At 47.0% G+C, this 16,478-nt stretch overlaps 1 protein-coding gene across 1 annotated transcript in view; it reads right to left on the bottom strand.

The window, feature by feature from the left end:
• Positions 1-16,478, bottom strand: part of CLSTN2 (calsyntenin 2) — a 615,182-nt gene that overhangs the window by 272,737 nt on the left and 325,967 nt on the right. The gene's annotated exons all lie outside the window — the stretch shown is intronic.

The following is a 16,478-nucleotide window of genomic DNA, read 5'->3' as shown; positions in this document are numbered from 1 at the left end:
TCATAGGGTAGTTCCATTTTTAACTTTTTGAGGAACCTCCATACTGTTCTCCAGAGTGGCTGCACCAGCTTGCATTTCTACCCACATTGCAAGAGTGTTCCCCTTTCTCCACATCCTCACCAACATCTGTTGTTTCTTGTGTTGTTAATTTTAGCCATCATGATAGATCAAAGGAAGAGAATAGAGAACCCAGAAATGGACCCTCAACTCCATGGTCAACTAATCTTTGACAAAGCAGGGAAGAATATCCAATGGCAAAAAAACAGTCTCTTTAAGAAATGGTGTTGAAAAAATTGAACAGCTACACGCAGAAGAATGAAACTGGACCACTTTTTTACACCATACACAAAAATAAACTCAAAATGGATGAAAGACTTAAATGTGAGACAGGAAACCATCAAAATCCTAAAGGAGAACACAGGTTGAAACCTCTTTGACCTCGGCCGCAGCAACTTCTTACTAGATACATCACCACAGGGAAGGGAAACAAAAGCAAAAATGAACTATTGGGACTTCATCAAGATAAAAAGCTTCTGCACAGTGAAAGAAACAGTCATAGGAGAAGATATTTGCAAATGATGTATCTGAAAGGGGTTAGTACCCAAAATCTACAAAGAACTTATCAAAAACTCAACACCTAAAAAAACAAATAACCCAGTTAAGAAATGGGCAGAAGACATGAATAGACACTTTCCAAGAAAATTAATAAATATTGAATTGATTTGTAAAGGAGAAATGGTCCACAGAGTCTCCCCAGCTCTCCTTGAAAACATCACAGCTAACAGTGAAACCCACAGCCAGGTATGAATCAAAGGCCCTGTGGCAGCTTGCCCTACTGTTCATCCTGCAGACTGACAGCACCATCTCTGTTAGAATCAGGACCTGGACAGAGAGGCCAGTTTCTTCACCGGGGCTGCAGTTCTGGATGCTGTTCAAAGATCGGGGATCTCTTGCTCGAAGAGGCCAACAGGACCCTTTGCTGTTGGAGAAGCAGCTCACCTTAAAGGCCAACACTAAAATTTCTCAGGCGCTATACCTGATTCTCCACAAACACCCTGGGAGGTGAGAAGGGCCATGTCTAAACTTCCCATTTGACAGGTGAAGTCACTGACGCACAGGTGGCAGTGTGCTAAGACACCTCCAGCAAGGGTAATCGGTTGACCTGTCCCCACTGTTCCAGGACTGTTCTGTTTTCAACACTTGAAAGTCTCATGTTCAGGGTACTCCCTCCCCGCAGTCCTGGGCAAACCGGGATGGTTGATCACCTGAGCTCCAACTCACATCCTCTGGCCCACAGTTTACATTAGCCCAAGGACTCTGGAAATGTGATCATCTGACCAGTGGCAGGGGCGTCACAAGCCCTAGGGGTGTCCATCAGCAATCTGTGTTTTAACAAGCTGTCCAGGAGCTCCTGGTGCCCACTCAGGTTTGAGAACCACGTCTGTTGCAAACAGCCTCACACACCAGTGTCTCGCCAGCTCCTGCCTCTGTTACACCCCCAAGAGCTGCTTTGCACCTGTAGCTAATCTGACACAGCAGTGGTGTGGGAAGTTGGGGTGGTGCCTGTAGAAACTGCCTGTACCCATAAAGGCTAATGGGAATGTGGGGAGTAACACCCCCTGAAGTGACAGGAGATAGAGCTAGTGGGTAAATGATACTTTTCCCGCCCCTTCAGCCTGCAACTTGAAAACGCAGTCTGTGTGTGATCCTTCATAAAAATTACCGAAAATGAAATAAATAAAAAATTCAGCGCTCCGTGTCACGAGTCACATTTCAGTGGCCCACATGTGGCTAGAGAATGCAATACTGGAAAACACAGAGAGCGTTCTCTGCATCACAGAAAGGTCTACGAGATAGCTCTTATTGTCCAAGGCCCCTCACGGTGGTGACCAACTGGAGCACGTTGCTTTGCATGGGCTTTTCTTCCCTCCCTTTTTGTACCCTGCCTAGTGCCCCAATCTTGGCCCCTGGAATCATGCAAGCCTTTGTCTCAGGCTCAGCTTTCTTGGGGCAGGGGTGGGAGAAGGGGTGTGGCAGGACAGCATGGGGAGCTCCGAGGACAAGCCTGTCCTGACTCCAGCCCTGTCACTGGTCCCAGCTCCGACCACCCCCCCTGCCCCTGGTGTTAGGCTGAGCAGACCACGCATGCACAGGTTCTGCCGCCAGCCCAGCAAACACAGGCTGTTGACAGAGGGAGTCGTGACGTTGAGCAATGTAACCCGAAGATGATGGGAAAAGAAAGCCTTCAGAATGAGCAGTTTTGGACAGAGGTTTGCATCGACTTTGAGAAAAGATTTGTGCTGCTTGAGCTTTTGTTTCCACAGATAATAGGCCCCCACGGCAGGGCACGTCCGGACAGAGTGGCTCCTGAGCTAGGAAATCCACAATGCGGCACACAGCCTTGATTTGAGAACTTGATTCCCACAATTCCCTGCGGTTTGTGAATAATGCTATTTTCTTTGGGGAAAAAATTACTCTTATATTTTCTTTAGGACTCCATCAATATTATATATGTGGAACAGCCCTACAATTGGCTGTTTTACCTTAAAGACTGATTAAGGGTGATGGTATCTTGACAACTTTTCAATTCAGCTCAATTTGACAAGCATTTATTGAGTAATTATGTTGGGCCTAGTATGGTGTTTAGCTCAGCAATAAATGTGAAGCTCAATTTGTTCTCTCATTAAAAAAATCGCAATAGCATTTATATATGTAAAAATATATATAGTTCTTCATTTGCACAAAAACCTACCTGGTTTTCATATGTCATTACTGAATCTTTGAAGTAAAGGTTTGATTTCAATAATAAATATTTCGCTGCTTTCTCTTAAAAAAAAAAAAGGAGATGTTCTTTTGGGTGACAATTTTATTTGATCAATAATTGCATCAATTCCTGCCAAAAGCACATACTAGCTGCCCAAGGTGAAATTTACCAGCTTCCAATTCTTAATTAGCCTGTATCTCCTTTACAGTTTGAGCTTCTAACAGAGAATTGGAGCAAAGTAACTCGCTGAAGAAAGGCAAGTCATGCAGAAAATGCCAATATCAATTTTCTAAACAAGTCATAACTTAAATGCCACCCACCTGCTCTCAGCTCTAAGCTTTAAAGGGAGAAACAATCAAAGACACTGATTGGGAGGGAATATTATCAATTAATGAGAGAAGTTAAAAGGAAAAAAGAATGCATAAACAAATTGGAAAAACAAATTTCAACTGAGGTTTGTTATTTTCAGTCTGAGGAGGAACGACTTTTCTGTTTGGACTCATCTGTCTTTGCCTCTATCTGAGTGGCCCAGTGCCAAGAGAAGACAGTGCGGTGCCTGGGAGGGGGATGCGCCCTAGAGCCATGCGGAGGAGGCCCAGCGTGCAAGTCTGGCTCAGCCACCGTCTGGGGGACTTGTGCCCATCTCCTAACTCCTCTTGAAGTCCCTATTCCTCCTCCAAAAAACGAGGCAATGCAAGCAGTCCCACAGACTGCACAGGCTAACTGGCGATGGTGATGCTTTATTTCTTAAGCTGGGTAGTAGGAAAACCATGGTTTGCTGTATTCGTCTTTAGAACCTTCTGCATTATGAAATCTACCTATCCATCCATCTAACTATCTACCTATCTATTCCTCCATCTATCCACTCAGCCGCCTACCTACTTACCTAAAGAACAAAGGGGTAAACCTCTGGTTGCAGTACGAAAATATGAGGTCTGAACACCGTGACAATCTGTAAATTGTACCTCATTCCCAGCTCTGCTATACATCCCTGTAATCATTTTGGGGGTAGATGACAGCTCAGTTTTAGAAGAGAAAGCCATTTTGAGAAGTGATCATCACTTTCCCTCTGGAAACAGAAGCTCAGAGACTCTTCTGCAATGGAACATTCCCTTGTTCAGCTTTTCCAGGATGGGTTGCAAATGGTAAAATTTGGCATGCTCAAAATTCTAAAGTAATACACACACTGTAAGACAATGTGGACTAGAGAAATGTGAGTCTCTTTTGAACTCAGACCTAGTTGCAGAACTCAGTTCCTCTAACCACCATCTCCAGGAACTTTGGCAAATGACCACACCACTCTGAAAGGTAGCTTCCTCTGTGTACACAGGATAATAATACCCCTCTAAGCAGACAGAGATCACACATGCGGGAATGGAAAAGGAGAGAGGAAGGAATCTTTGGGCCAAAAAAAAAAAAAAAGTAACAGTTTCTTTGGTCTATAAAGTGTTCTAAAATATTGAATTTGTTGTCACTATTTTATACTTGGGAGATTTCACGGCTTCTTGGAGAATCATGAAGTCCAGCCTCACCTGGCCTTCATTCCCAAATGTTGCAGCTCCATGGGCACCGCATGCTCTCTGGCCCGCCCCAGCCTCTCCAGGCCCACCGCCACCACTGTGCCACCTGTCTGCACCTGCCACACCTGACGGTGAGGCTGCTGTCCGTGATGTTTGAGGGAATACGTGTGGAAGACCTAGTTCAGCTGGGCATCCTCACCATCCTCTGGCAACCAGGAGATGTAGTGTCTGGCTGGTGGGCTCCGAGTCTGAAAGAATCCTGCTGCCGAGCTTTATTTCTCTGGCATGGGCATGGCCAATTGCCTGCGCCCTCCAGGAAGCATCTCTGTCCCCACGCCTGTCCTCTTTGGACCAATTAGCTAATGTGGTCCAGCAGCTTGTGCCTGGAGGGTCAGTGGTTGAGAAGGGTGGGCAGGACCCCTAAGGCTGGGCTTTCATTGGTTTTGTGTCTGCTTTCCTACTTCTTGTGTTTCAGGCTCATCTCTCACTGTCTCTTTGAGAATATCTTTTCTAATCTCGATCAGAGGGCTCCCTCTAGGATTTACCACCTCCACCCCGCATCTCAAAATTTGCTACTTCTAATCAGCCGCGGGTTGAGGAATCAGGCTACCAAGCTTTTTAAATCAAAGACCTTTGTTCCAGAAAATCTCAGCGAGTGGCCTGTGAATGGGGCCTGGGAACATCTCTCAGAGTAAATTAATGAGGTGGCTAGAAGTGTCCCAACCCCCCATGTTTCTGGATTAAGAGATGTGGGCAAAATAATGGGGATTACACAACTCGGTATCCTGTCCTACCTGAAACAAGAAGCTACCAATATACACTTTCTCAGGCACCAGCGGCCCTGAGGCTGACATGATGAGGATAAGCTTGATGGAAGTTTCGTTCGTTTTTCTGTTTTATTTTGTTTTGTTTTGTTTTGTTTCATTTCTGAAAGTTTCTCAAAGTCCATGAGCTCGCTGAGGGCAGGAACACTCTCCTTTCTGGTAGTGCCCCTACACCTTCGACATCATTGGCAATAAATATTTGTTAAAATAAAAAGAACTTGTTCGTATTATATTCCAGGAATCAAGGCACCCAATGCGTTTATTTAAGAATTCACTCGAAAACATTTTAGAGTTCCTACCCTCTACGAAGTGCTCTTTAAATGAGATTTTAAATGTTTACTGATGCCACCCACACCTCGTGAGGCTATCTGCCATACACATGGATGCACGTGGTCTCTCACTCACACTTCGACCTTGAGCCTTGAAAGGAGTTTTAGGGAAACTCGAAACCACAGCCACTGTGCTTTCCATGGCGTGTGGGACAGACATTGCTGGTCAATTATATCAATCATGTCACTTTTTACTGAACCTCCATCCTGACTCAAAATCCTTCTCGGTCCCAGCAAGCCTCTGCCAATTCTGATGGATATCAGAATTGGCTTTTGGAGGGATGTGAGCTATTTACCATCCCAGATCAAGCTGAGTGTACCAAAGCCCTCACTGTACCAAGGCTGGGGCTGTCCCTAGACATGCTGGGTCATTCGTACCAATTCTCAAGTTCCCTTGCAGCAGGCCTGGCCCTTCCACCCCAGGGCCCCGGGAGCCTCCCCTACAAGCCCCAGGGTCACTGCCTGCAAAGTGTGCAGGAAGCTGGCCTGCCCCCGGCCCCGGGGGTGGCTTGGCACACCGCAAGACGCTCCAGTTCAAGATCCAAAACAATGGAGCAGAGACACAAGTGTCTCCTGAGCTGTCTCAGAATCTGAGGAGAGTTCATCCATTATGTTCAGCAAAACATCCCGCACACCCTCTTTCTCTTTCTCAGCCCCTCAGAGGCAAGGCCGCTGCTTCTTGGTTACTGTCCTCACTCTGCTAGCTCAAAAATTCTCCTCAAATTGGTCCTCCTTGCCTCATGCTGTTCTCTCTCCTTATATCTTCCACATGGCTCCAGTCTATTCTTTCCCACCAGAAATGTGATACCTTTTTCAACGTAAATAAATCCAGCCTGATGTTCTCCCCCTCAGTTTCCCTGCTTACCCACTGCCATGATTCTGCACAAAGAGGGCACAGGATCTAACAGGACAGAGCCAGCATCCATTGGTGGAGCAGAGGAGGGGAGGGGATGTGGTAATATTTACTTGTGTTTACACATATTTTATTATGTAAGAGTCAGAAATCTCAGGATATAAACTACTTTGGACATTTCTTCTCTCTTGCTAAAACTTCCCTTTATTTAAGAGAAGACATGACTATTCCGGTTTGATGCCTGCACAATTCACCAAGCTCCCTTCTCTGGCCCAGGCCTGGTGTGAGGGCTGTAGGCACAGAGGGGAACAAAGCAGGGCCCGGCTCCAGGCAGGCACAGACTGCGTGGGGCCTGACAAGAGAGTGCAACAAGCTGGGGGCTGGGTTAAGCACTGGGTGAGGGCCTACTGTGCTTCTGCAAGGTCCTGCTCGCCTCTGGGGCAAACCAAGAGAGCACTGGGAGTAGAGCTTCCTTAGGGCAGAGTGAGGAAGGAGGCCTGATTCTCCTTTGGGATTTTTGCTCATTTTCCCCTCTCCTTTGTTCACTGGACAGCTATTTTACCGAGCACATACTATGCACCAGGCACCTGCTGGGTACTGGGGACAAATAAGGCAGGCCACGGGCCTTGAGAGGCTCAGGTCCACCGCAGTTAAGCAGATGTCACCGGATTGCCTGAACCCATCTAATTAGGGCCTGAGCAGAGACAGCTCGTTGCTACAGTGATCAAGAACGCAGGTCCCCTCAGAGGCGGTGACTCGGCGAGCACATAAGGGCTTTCCTGAGAGGACAGCCATCTGCCCCTACCCATCCCTGACACTGTGTCCCTTCTCCATGTATTCCTTGCTCATCTCCTGGGAGGACACTCTGGCTGCTTCTGGACTCAAGCCTGGTTACCCAGAAGCCACCTGACCACCATTTGAGTGCCCGAGCTCTGATGCTGAGCCTACAGACGCTGGTGGAAGCTCTGTCTGGAGCCGTGGGCTTGTCCCTGTCTTTCCCCAGTCAGGGCTCCCCAGTAGGCATCTGAATAGGGAAGCCCTCCCCCCCAGGGGAAGAGCTCAGGGCACATAAAATGCCACTGCGAAAAACCCCAAAGACATCATGTTGAGGGAAAGATGTGAGACACAAATGTCCCTGCTGTATGATTCAATTTATATAAAGACTTTCAACAGACAAGACTGACCAATGGTGATAGAAATCAGAAGACTGGTTACCCTGGGTAGGAGGCAGGAGGGCTAGAAGGAGCAAAGAGGGGGCCTTCTGGGGTGCTGGCAATGATCCATATCTTTTTTTTTTTTTTAAGATTTTATTTATTTGACAGAGATAGACACAGCCAGCGAGAGAGGGAACACAAGCAGGGGGAGTGGGAGAGGAAGAAGCAGGCTCCTAGCGGAAGAGCCCGATGTGGGGCTCAATCCCACAACACCGGGATCACGCCCTGAGCCGAAGGCAGAGACGCCCAACCGCTGTGCCACCCAGGCGCCCCGATCCATATCTTTATCTGTATCACAGCTACATGCTTGTATATATATGTAAACAAAAATTCTTTTAGACCTGTAAGATTATTGAACTTTACCATATATAAATTATATCTCATTTATTAAAAAAAACCCTAAAGCCTTTGGGGGCATGGGCAAAGAGGTCATAGTAAATGTGCAAAGATAAGTTCACTTGAGTATCAGATACTTGTTGGCATGACTCTGTGCCACACTCTCTGCAGGGCCTGGGACAAGAATAAAGAAGCAAATGCTTACTCCTGCAGAATTCAAGGTCTGGCCAGGAGTCGGCCATGTGCTCTGAACCAGGATAGGAGGCCGCCTGAGGGCAGGAGATAGCTGGCCAAGTCCTAAAGCGTGAGCAGCCATTGGACTGAGAAGGAAGAAACACAGGGCTTTGCAGACATGGAGGTGGCCTGAGAGAAGGGGGCCAGGGTGGTGGGGGAAACTGAGAAGACTGGGGCACCCGGGCATGACAGCGAGCAGTGCTGAGAAGGAGGGCAGGGAAGAGGCAGGGGCCAGACTGGGCTGTGGGGACCACGCTGCATGAGGATAACACCTGTGAGCACCAGGGGCTGCTCCCACTAGCTCACCACATGATTCAGGCCCCAATCGTCCAAGGATCTAGAGAATGACTTCACATAATCCAATTTAGAGTGATCAGTCTTGAACAGCAAGTAGATGGAGGAGCAGATCGTGCCTGCCACCTTATTCGGCAGACTTCAGGTCAGAGGGGCTGGGTGTACAGCAGGGTGGGCCTCGGACCTGCTAGCTGGCCTACACAGGGGATGGTGCCTCGCCCAGGCAGGGAGAGCCACGGCTGCTTGCTTAAGATGCAGGGTAATCCTTCCTTTGAGAGCACCACTGTCATGGCCAACAAAGAATTATTACTTGTCTACATGTATTGTTTATTTCCTCCTTCAATAAAGCCTCACGGAACACGGATATTCCTTCATTTCCATTTCTATTAATTGCAGTGTCTTCGAGGTGAATAATAAGACTGTGCAATCAATAGTAATGATGGAGCCACTGAGCACAAACAATATCTCCTCCACCATCTCTCCCCCAGCATCTATCTGCTTTATTAAGTGGCTAAGTGTATTATTTTTTTTAAAAAAAGTACAGTAGGGGAAACAAATCTACAAATAATTATTTAAAAAATTAATCGGTGGTATAATTCAATTATGAAGCATGCAAAGCAGAAAAGTTCTCTTAATTACAACAGAATTAAATAGAACATTCTTTCCCCTTAACCTTGTTATTTTTCAAGGTGAGCTATTATAAACTAAATTCTAGGATGCTTTTCAATAGTCTCTCTTCACAGTGGTATCTGCAGAACTATTCATAAGGAATCTGTCTTGGCCTCGATGCAACTGGCAATGGCTGGAGGAAAGACAGGTAACCGGAGGCCTTGTGTGAATGGCAAGGAGCACGGGCTTTGAGGCTGGATGTACCTCGTGGAGGAAACAAAGCCAATGACCTTGGGGGAAGCAACTACTCAGGCCTGCAACTTACCTCATCATCCTTGCCTAGCAGAATTCCAGAACAATGAAATGGTTTAACATAAACAGAGACCTGAGATCCCAGCTACCAGTAGCTGACCTTCCCAAGGCTCCTACCCATATTCACCTGGCCCACGTGCGTTCACCTGCAGCTCCATGCACTGTTCTGTGCACGCTGACAGCTTCTTACCTCAAGAGGCTGCCTCTCCCGGCTTCCCTGCCAGAAGGCTTTCCCTGTGCTATAGTCACTTGCTCAGCGGCTTATGAGCGGCAGCCCAGAAGTGCCAATGCCAAGAGGCAACACTCAACCAAGGAGGGACGTGTGTCGTCTAACAGTCCAACATCCCCATCTTCAGTGCACATTTTACACGATAGCAGTGACCCTCCTCACCTGCAAGGGGCTGAGGGGATTCCTGGCATGTGGAACTCTCAGGGCTAACGCGGCGTCCGTCCGCACAGGCTGGGATGGCTGGCGACCCTAATTATGTCTCCGAAGGTCCCCAGTAGGATCGCGCCCAGATGTCTACAGCAGTAACCTGTGCATTACTGTACTGTTTGTTGGTTTTTCTCCCTACCCTGTCTCATGTTCTCCACTCTCGTACTTGGGCTTGCCGGGGCCACTCTCACACTCGAGTCCGTATGTCAGAGGAAACCCAGACTGAGAGAGTACTGGGCTGCATGGTGGTTCCCTCCCTCTGCCCTTGCTCTTGCCTCCACTCCAGACCCTTGATCACAGCGGCCCGGAGGAGTGTGGGCTAAGGGGGCGGGGAGGGGCATGGTAACAAAACCACAGAGGAAAGACTGCCTCCTGGAAGTCAGGAGACTCGCAGGGACTGCATAGAGGACAAGCTGAGGGAACGAGCATCCCACTGCATCCTCCGTTAGTGTTGTCGCACAAAGGAAACTTCATTTGCAGCAAATAAAGAGATCACAGGGAATAACTTCCAAAGCCACATCTCTCTGGGCAGGGGTAAGTGCGCTCTTTTTATTTAGGGTTAGGGTTAATATTCAGAAAGGGGAGCTTTGTCGTCACACAGTAGAGGCAGACAGAAGGTCATGCAAGCACCTTAAGGAAGCACGCCCTAACAGACACAGTCTATTATGGAAAGGAGGTTTGCCTTCCTCCTTGGGTGGAGGTGTTCACATTCTAATGAGGCAGAGGTAACTGCGGGGCAAGGGGGAGGGGCTGTGGGCCTGCTCCCAGAGCTGGGATAGACTGGATGGGCTCTCCCGAAAGGAGTGCAGGGCCTTACTTACTTTTCAAACAGCCCTGGCAGTTTTTACCACTGATTTATTGTCTCTGATAGGGTTTGGCTATTTCCAGGCCTGGCAGAGAGTGTTAGCTTTTGTATTCCCTTTTTCCCCCTTAAAAATCCTTAACTACTAAGGTTTTTGCATTTCTTTGTAATTCTGACACCTCCCAGGAAGTTCTGCAAGAAGTGTGCTTGGACCAGTAGGAGCAGAGCTGGTAGGGCACAGATCACAGAAGTAACTGGGCACCTAAAATGACTTCTCTTGTGTCCAAAAGCTATGTGTCATCTTTCTTTTTCTGAGGACTTCTGACTCTTCCTGCTTACCACTGTTCCCACACCCATGGAGCTACTTTTGGTGGGAAAGGAAAGGTGCATTCTTTGTTCTCTGGGAGGAATATGGAAGGCAGGTCTCCAGTTTGTATCCAAGTTCTCTACCCAAGCCATGTCAGAGCTTGGGCAACCAGGACTCCCTTGTCTCTGGTCTCCGGGCCCTCAGTGCTGGCCACTGCCTCTGTATCTTTGCTCTTGTGCCCCCGATTCCATCGTCCTTGGCCTCTCCAAATCCTACCTGACCATATCAGGTATGGGCATACCATATCAGATATGAGCCCATATCACCCAGGAAACTCTCCTTGAATGGTCACAGCCCACACCAATCTCGATCTTTCCAAGGTTTCTGTCCCACATTGTATGAACTCACTGTGGCTTATGACTCTGCTGCTTCCCCAAGTAATTTCAACCATCGAATATCCTCTGAGGTTTTGTGAGCTCCTCCAGTCCTGTGTACTTTTGGAATTAATCAAGACCCTCAACGAGTCACACGTGCTGACAGGGACAGAGGGGTGAGGATGCCCTTCCTGGTGATGTGAACTGATCAACTACAAAGCACCTTCTTACAGTTAAGTAGCCAGGAGTAAACTGTTGGAAGGCTTCTCCAGTGCTCTGACACTCACACCACGAGTCAACAGAGAGGGCAAATTACCTCAAGGGACTGGTCTGGTGGGCCTTCTGAGGAGGCCCTGGCTGGGGGTGAGGAGAGGAAACCAAAAGCAAGCATTCGTTAGGAACTAACGGTATACGAGGCCCCAGGGCTCTGACAGGGCAGCTCACTGATTTTCTCACAACACTTTGTATAGATTTTTCCTCTGTACTTCAATATTATTACCCTGACTCATATGTGATATAGAAAAAAACTGTGAATTTTGGAGTCATTATAAGGCCACATATGCCTATGAAACCTTAGTTTCCTCATCCATAACACTGGTGAGGAGTAACTGAATTACCACAAGTGAAGTATTTTACAGCATCCTGGGTGATCAGGATTGTTTTGGTGTTTTGTTTTGCTTTGTTTTTAGAGAGCACGCAAGGTGCGGGGAGAGGGAGAGGGAGAGAATCTTAGGCAGACTCTGTGCTGAGCACAGTGCCCCACATGGGGTTTGATCTTACAACCCTGAGATCACGACCTGAGCTGAAATCAAGAGTTGGACAGCTAACCCACTGAGCCTCCCAGGCACCCCTTGGGTGATAAGTACTTTTAAGAAAAAGAGGGAAGTAAGTATATTTTCCAACCAACAAGAATTCAAAGATGATGAGTCTGATTTTAAGGGCAATGTCATTCTTTAGGAATTTTGCCCTTATATTGTGAGATAATCCTCCCCTACATCTTGGGTCTTCATCTGACTATATCACAAATGACAAGGGAATGAGATAGCCAAAGAGGACATGGGGGTGGGGGGTCTGGAACCCAAAATAATTGGGTCCAAGAGCTATTTTCTTCGAGGTTTTCAAAACTGAACCAAGACTGAAAAGGACATTGCCAACTTTCCTTAAACCCTTCATGATTTTTCCATGTAGTAATCAATATGATGAATGTAAAATACAGAATATTTGATTTTAATAATCAGGCTTTCTAGTTATTATAATCTCACCGATTGGCTACTGTGTTCTGGACACTGTGTACATACCCCTTCCTATATAGGATCTTACTTCTTTTCGCACCTCCCTCATGAGAAATTAGTTGCTGACCTTATTCATGTCCTATGCATAATGATTAAATTGTTGTTCTGTGTCTTATATCAGAGGGGAAGAAACTGAGCCCAGCAACATTAAATAACTTTGCCCAGGACACTCAGCTAGTCTTGGAAAATTTGGGATGTGAACCTAGATTTAAGTTGTTCAAAAAGTCAGAAGTTTTCTTTTCCCACATCACTCCACAGGCTTTTATGAATTAATGTGTGAACAAAACAAAAACAGGGAGCTTTGTCCAGCTTCTCCTTTGCCCACTTCCTCCATTCTAGAAGGGCACAGACGGGGCGCCTGGGTGGCACAGCGGTTAAGCGTCTGTCTTCGGCTCAGGGCGTGATCCCGGCATTCCGGGATCGAGCCCCACATCAGGCTCCTCCTCTATGAGCCTGCTTCTTCCTCTCCAACTCCCCCTGCTTGTGTTCCCTCTCTCGCTGGCTGTCTCTATCTCTGTCAAATAAATAAATAAAATCTTAAAAAAAAAAAATAGAAGGGCACAGAGTTAATGGTTCACTTTGAAAAACAGCCCTGGCAGCAGCTTTAAACACAGCGCTATTATAATGACTAGCAAGAAACATTAAGAAGGAGGTTGGCGAATGCAGAGTTGGTTACTGTTTGTACTTTTTATTCTAGAAGTTAAACTAAACACATTTTGCCTCCGCTAGGAACCCACACACATTTGTGTGTCTGCATTATACAAGCACACTTAGTTTGGATCAAAAGCTTTCCTTCTTTTGAAACTAATCAAGCCTGGTAGCAGCTTCCCATGCTACTAAACACAGAGAACCCTCAATGAAACGTAACAATTAGCTTGGGGGGGGGGTAGGCAAGTGGACAAAAGCACTCTGCATAACCTGTCACTTGCCCTTTCCTGCTGGACACTAGCTGGCACTGGGGCTTCTGTCCTCTCGTGTATCTGGGGCCCTGATGAGCAGAGGTAACCTCTGAGAGATTCGGGGATAAATGATCTCAGAATGCAATGGTGCTCTAAATCCATTCGATTGGGGGCAATGATGCACCGAGCCATCAGCTGTTTGGTGAGCCAGTACAAAGTGATTATGCTGCTCCCTGGGAAGGAAATCACCCAGAGACGCTGGTAAGGAATTATCTGGCAATGAGGATGTTAGGGAGTAATTCCTCTTAAATTATTACTTTGTTGCAAGACTATCCAATGGTGCTAAATTGTCTCCATGCTAGGATGAGAGGTCAAATGCAGACATCTCACTGGGTCTGTTGGAGAGGGGTGATGATGGGAAGGGAGCTGCAAGCCAAGCCCTCCCTTAGGACCACTCTGGACCACTGGTTTCAGAATCTGCTCTCAGCACCAGATGATAATGGATGTGCTTTTCAACCATTCTGTGGGTTTTAATGAAATCATGTGGAAATGCTGAGTGTTTCTGTGGCACTTGTCATCTCCTGGACCAGGGTTTCCAATCATAGATCCACAGACCCACAAGGTAGACAAGGTGGATCCCTGAATCACTGTCCTGTGCACACACAACTTGGCCTCGAAGGAGAGGATCATGTTCCTTACTGGCCCAACACATGAACTGCTCAAGTGGGGGCCACCTGGATTACACTGAGTGGACAGTGGGTTGCACATGTTCTTGCATTCTCTGCTCATGAATTCTGTCCTCGCCACCAGACAGCAGGCACCCCCTAAACAAGGAGTTTGTCTCATTTTGTCACATAGGTGGTTGACACAGACAGATGACTGCCATCTTCTGTTTAGCCTCCTCCCTGCTCCAGCCAGCACCAGGCAGAGTGGGGCAGAGTCTGGGCTCTGGAGCCCGGTGCTGCTGGGTGTGAGTCCAGCTCCAGCGTGGACTCTTAGCCTTCACCTCTCTGAAGCTCCCTCTCCTCACGTGTGTAGGGGTTTTGAAGATCACAGGTGAATGGAGGAGTCTATGGATGAGTAGCGCAGAGTAGAGGCCATATAGTTAGTCCTCTCAATAAATGAGAGCTATCAAATCCCTACCAGGACATTTATGCAGTTCTTGTATTTCTTCCTTCCTAATTTCCTTGCCATGTTCATCTTTGAAGATGGGCTTATTATTGTGCATCTCATATGTTGGCTCTGAGGTTTAAATGTTTTCCTGTCTGTAAAGATGGGGGCCCAATAAGGAGCATTTGCTCAAGAAATCATCCTGCTTTTCCTCCCCCTTGTTTTTTGTTTTTCTATCTTCACTGCTTCAGACATCACCAAATCCTCACAAAAACCTTCTGAGATATGTACAATTATTATTATCACCTAAAGAGGAAATGGAGTTTCAGAGAGGTTAGGTAACTTCCCCAGGGTCACAGAGCTAGTGGCGGGGCTAGGCTTTGAACCCAGGAGTAAGCCCCCTCTTTTAATACTACTCCAAATTCCTATGGGGCCAGAAGCACCCTGAAAATGCAGGTCAAGAGCTGCATTTCACACTGTCCCAACTTCCTACAACATTCACTTTGATCCCCCATTGGTTAAAGAATTGGACTATACACCCAGATTTTCACTCAACAATAACAAAAGTTTTTCCTTCCAGAAGGGTCCAGTGTTTAATTACCTCCATTGCTGTGCATACACCATAGGCTTGGGCCACTCTGCCCCACATGATTGTTGATCATTAGATTTCTGTTAATTAATACTGAGTTTAATCTTCTTTGATTACAAACATTGATTGTTGCTGATCTTTCAGCCATCCCTGCCAGCGGGTATGTATCTCAGTTCCAAAACACTCAAGCACCATCATGCCAGGAGAAAGGTGAAATGAAACATTATGCTGGGTTTATGGTCAATTTAATTAATGCAAATGCTCAGCTCGGTTCATTTGGCCCAATAATGCTTTCCAATAAAGCTATTGGGGACAAACACTTCTTGCTGTTTATTTTCTATGTCCTCTTTAAGAAAAATCCTTTCTGCAAGAAACTAAGCAAGGTATGGCCTAAAGGACACCATTCGGTTCTGAGTTGTGTCCAGCTCTAACCTCATGGAAAACCTGCCTCTTGACTAAAATCCTGAAAACAAAGATGAGGGTCTCTCAGCAAAGAGGGAGTAGGCCTATGAATGGGCAGGGCTGATGGTGGAAGGTAGGTAAGTGTAAGAGAGGGACACAGAGAGGGGAAAAGGGAGAGAAAGGGGGAAAGAAGAAAATAGGGAAGCAAAAATAGAGCGGGTTGTGGGATGTAAGGTTTACCCGCTAGCAGATTTGTTAAAGATTTCTCTGATCAATTAATCAATAGACAAATCTCTATTGAGTAATCAAATTTCATCTGTGTAGAACCTCCCTGGGCCCAGAGCACCACTACATACAGTGTCTCATTGGACCACTACTCACAATAATCAAGGTAGGTGCATATGTATATTTCTATCCTGCACATACAGAAAATGAGACTTTGAGAGGTCAAGTGGGTCACTGAAGGTGACACAGCATCAGAGTCTAAACCTGGGCTGTGTATGCCTCTTGCCCACTGCCACTGGGATGCTGTGTACAAGTGTGCAGTTGCACCTTACAGAAGGGTGCCTGGGCGCTCCCATGGCTCACTGGCTACGTCCACACCATGGCTGGGTACTGAGACAGCCAGAAGACTGGGACTCTCTTCCTAATATGCACAGTGATGCCTCTGCTTGCCAAGCCTCATGCTTGTGGGCGGTGTCTGTCCAGGAGAGGTATCATTCTCTAATGTGCCCCCAAAGTGCCACACGGAGGCTTGCAGCAGCCAGTCCTGCATGCTCACCTCCTTGCACATCAACTCTATCTCAGTATCCATAACACTGCGATGAGTAAAATTCAGTTCTTTGGCCGAGGAAGTTCATGGCGGGCATATCAGTGTGTCCCCAGTACCCAACATGGGGTTGATAAATATGGAATAAAAGGTTGGTCAAAGGGCTGAATGAATGAATGCATGAATGCCATGTCCAGGGCTCCTTTCGC

This window comes from Ursus americanus, chromosome 20, assembly GCF_024610735.1.
Source record: "Ursus americanus isolate L20-20 chromosome 20, mUrsAme1.1.p, whole genome shotgun sequence".
Lineage (NCBI taxonomy): Eukaryota > Metazoa > Chordata > Mammalia > Carnivora > Ursidae > Ursus > Ursus americanus.
The sequence above is the reverse complement of the archived record's forward strand: the minus strand, read 5'-3'. Positions and strand labels throughout refer to the sequence as shown.